Below are 4,236 nucleotides of genomic sequence, written 5' to 3'. Positions count from 1 at the left end.
TTAGAATGAAGGAAGAAAGGTTGCTGCTGAAAGACAGAATGTTGCTTGTCACAAGACTGAGTGGCTTGACTTCCCCCCATCCTGGGTCATGCTCTGAAGTGGACCCAAGGGGGAGGTGTCCCATTGCCAGGGAGTGCACTGTGCTTTTCAGGCCTTCAGAGCCTTTTTTTTGTTTTGTTTTGTTTTGTTTTTTGAGACAGAGTCTCACAACTGTTGCCCAGGCTAGAGTGAGTGCCGTGGCGTCAGCCTAGCTCACAGCAACCTCAAACTCCTGGGCTCAAGCGATCCTCCTGCCTCAGCCTCCCGGGTAGCTGGGACTACAGGCATGCTCCACCATGCCCAGCTGATTTTTTCTATATATTTTTAGTTGGCCAATTAATTTCTTTCTATTTTTAGTACAGACGGGGGTCTTGCTCTTGCTCAGGCTGGTCTCGAACTCCTGAACTCAAACAATCTGCCAGCCTTGGTCTCCCAGAGCCTTGGCCAGTCCCCAAAGGAGCATAATCTTAGTGAGGCATTTCCTGAGCATGGATGTGTCTCATCTGCCATACCAAATTTGCATCTGCAATTTCCTCCCTAATGTTGCCCTTTAAAAGGGAATAGTTCTAAAGGCCACCAACAAGCATAATGTTACAGCGAACATTTTTTTCTTTCAAGTCCTTTCACCTTAAGGTGGGTGAATGTAGGAAAAAAAGATTATATTTTAGAATAAATTACTATATGAGTCAGGACTCCGAGCACAGTATCTGAATTACTACTATTAGGGGTTATTGTTATAGATACCAAGTTTTAAAATAAATTCTAATTCATTCCTCTTTTGAATTTTCACAGAATTCTCTATGCCTCATTTTTTTTTAAGAAGAAAAGATCTTTTCTGCTGGTTAGAGTAAGATATAACAAAAAAAAATTCTGAGGATTTTGGGAAATGATAAGCATAAAATCCAAATTACAGCCATTCTCATTATAATCACACTGAATTAGCAGTGATTATCTAGATATTAATAGAAGTTCCTGACCCACAGATTCTTTTTTGCAAATGTTTAGTATAATTTGTAATGATGTGCTACTAAGTGTAGCTATATATTTTTTACTTTGCTTTAGTATTGAAGGAATGAGTTGCATGAAGATTATGAGTTATTGAATGATCTGAAATTTATTGGCTGTCAGGGATCTTGTTTCAATGAACTGCGTGATTCTCTTCTGGAATCATTTCACTGTGTTGTAAATAAGAGCATGTTTATGTGTGCATGTGTCTTTCTTTATTATTTATTTTCTTGGTTGCATTATCACATACTGAATCACACTGCATTCTGGGAATGAGTACTATCCTTAGGAAAAAAACACTGCATTTTGGTGGTGAATGAGTTTGCACATTATACACAGTTGGTGGTAACTTTTTTTTTTTTTTTTTTGAGACAGAGTCTCGCTTTGTTGCCCAGGCTAGAGTGAGTGCCGTGGCGTCAGCCTAGCTCACAGCAACCTCAAACTCCTGGGCTCCAGTGATCCTTCTGCCTCAGCCTCCCGGGTAGCTGGGACTACAGGCATGCGCCACCATGCCCGGCTAATTTTTTATATATATATCAGTTGGCCAATTAATTTCTTTCTATTTATAGTAGAGACGGGGTCTCGCTCTTGCTCAGGCTGGTTTTGAACTCCTGACCTTGAGCAATCCGCCCGCCTCGGCCTCCCAAGAGCTAGGATTACAGGCGTGAGCCACAGCGCCCGGCCAAGTTGGTGGTAACTTTTATTGTATTATTGAAGAGTTTTCCCATATCTGAAATTTTAAGTTATCAAATATTGACAGTCAGAATTTCTTCTCTTCCCATTTTCCTTTGCTTGCATTTTAAAGCTCTCACTTTTTTTTCCTTTTTAAATTTTTTTTCCAGCATATTATGGGGGTACAAATGTTAAGGTTACGTATATTTCCCTTGCCCCCCACCCCCGTCAAGTCAGAGTTTCAAGCGTGTCCATCCCCCAGTTGGTGCACATCACATTCATTATGTATGTATATACCATCCCCTCCCCACCACCTGCCCAACACCAAATAGATGTTATTCCTATATGTCCACTTGTGTGTTGATCAGTTAATACCAATTTGCTCGTGAGTACATGTGGTGCTTATTTTTCCATTCTTGGAATACTTCTTCACTTAATAGAATGAGTTCCAGCTCTATCCAGGAATATACAAGAGGTGTTGTTTCGTATAGCTGAATAGCACTCCATGGTATACATATACCACATTTTATTAATCCACTTATGTATTGATGGGCACTTCGGTTGTTTCCACATCTTTGCAATTGTGTATTGTGCTGCTATAAACATTCGAGTGCAGGTGTCTTTTTCATAGAGTGACTTTTGTTCTTTTGGGTAGATGCCCAGTAATGGGATTGCTGGATCAAATGGTAGATCCACTTGTATCGTTTTAAGGTATCTCCATATTGCTTTCCACAGTGGCTGAACTAGTTTGCCGTCCCACCAGCAATGTAGGAGTGTTCCTGTCTCTCCACATCCATGCCAACATTTATTGTTTTGGGACTTGTTAATAAAGGCCATTTTCACTGGAGATAAGTGATATCTCATTGTGGTTTTGATTTGCATTTCCCTGATTATTAGGGATGTTGAGCATTTTTTCATATGTTTGTTGGCCATTATTGTGTCTTCTTTTGAAAAGTTTCTGTTCATGTCCTTTGCCCATAGACAACCAACAGAATGGGAGAAAATTTTCACAAGCTACACATCCGATAAAGGGCTGATGACTAGAATCTATTTAGAACTCAGGAAAATCAGCAAAGAAAAATTAAAGCTCTCACTTTAGTAATCCAAATTTCCCTTTGCCCATTACCTTGGTAGGAATAATTTGGTGAAGAAAATGAGCCAACATTTTGTGTACTAATGATGTTTTCCCTTTTTTATGGGCAATCATTTGTCTTAACATAAATAACAAAGCCATTCAATTGGATACTTTTATAAATTGAGAGATAAAATTAAAAAGCACTATTTATTAGCTTTAAAAAGTATTGCTTAATTCTTTATCCTCTACTTACAAAAAATGTTTTTTTGTCTTGTCCAATATTTTAATACACTTCTTTATCATGTTATTGTATATGTTCTGAATTATGTAAGAAATTGACAAGAAAGAACTAACAGATTAAAGTATCTAATTATTGCATTTCTAATACATTTTAAACCACATTATTTTCTAGAAGTAAGAGCCAAGAATGAAACCTTTTACTCTTTGAAATCTGCTTAAAATAAAATGTTTTGTGAGTCAAATTAGTCCTTTGGAAGAGAACCTGGAATGATTACATCATACATCAACCGTGGAGTCATCCCCACATTGGGTGAAATGAATACTTATTGTGTGAAAAGTGTTTTGGAACAAATGTGTTAGAAAAAGGAATTTCAGAGAGAGAGAGAGCTGGCAAAGCAACTTAGCATTATGTAATCAGGACTTCTCCTTAAATGCATTTTGATTCTACCTATGCTATCATATAAAATCTAAAAATGTTTCTTTGGAGAACTAATTCATTACATTTCCTTTGGACATAAGATGACAAGAATATCAAAGTTCTCCAAAATGCCTGGTAGGGAGTATCTCAAACAGAGCCCTCAGGGTGGTTTTACTGAAGATTAGATAGCATTTTGCCAACTTTGGAAATCAATCCAATTTAGAAAATCATCCCATGGCACAGTAGTCTGTATTTATGATGACAGAATTCTCTAAGTTCCCCTTTCACACCTTCTGCTTCCTGGTTTCTTGTGACTTCTTTTTGGAGAAAACCTAGCAAGAATAAAGTTCAGCAGAGGAAATCTAAATGATGAATTTTGATGTGGGTCTTTTCGAAAAAGTCTTCTGGAAGAAGACTAGGTCCAGGCTGTTTGCAAACAGCATGTCATAGGCCGTTTGGTTTTTTCATCCCTATGATGCAAGAAATATGAACAAATGCTGGTAGTATTTCAGGGACAATTAGCACACACCAAGCTGTTTAAATTGTTCTGTTTAAGCAAGGGAGAGATTACAATGAAGGGAAAAGATTACAATGCCAGAGGAGATCTATATGCTTTGATATTAACAAACTGCTTGGAAAACAGCTTTAGAACACTGGGACCGATCTGTCATAGACATTTATAAATTAAGTTGAATCATAGTTCTGTTGATGCAGACAATTTGTCAGCATTTAAGAATTAAGACTTCTGGCACACTAGTTTTAAAACACAAGTTGTGCTCTCTGAAGT

The sequence above is a fragment of the Microcebus murinus genome, chromosome 27, assembly GCF_040939455.1.
Source record: "Microcebus murinus isolate Inina chromosome 27, M.murinus_Inina_mat1.0, whole genome shotgun sequence".
In the NCBI taxonomy this organism is placed as follows: Eukaryota; Metazoa; Chordata; class Mammalia; order Primates; family Cheirogaleidae; genus Microcebus; species Microcebus murinus.
Note: the sequence above shows the minus strand (reverse complement) of the source record.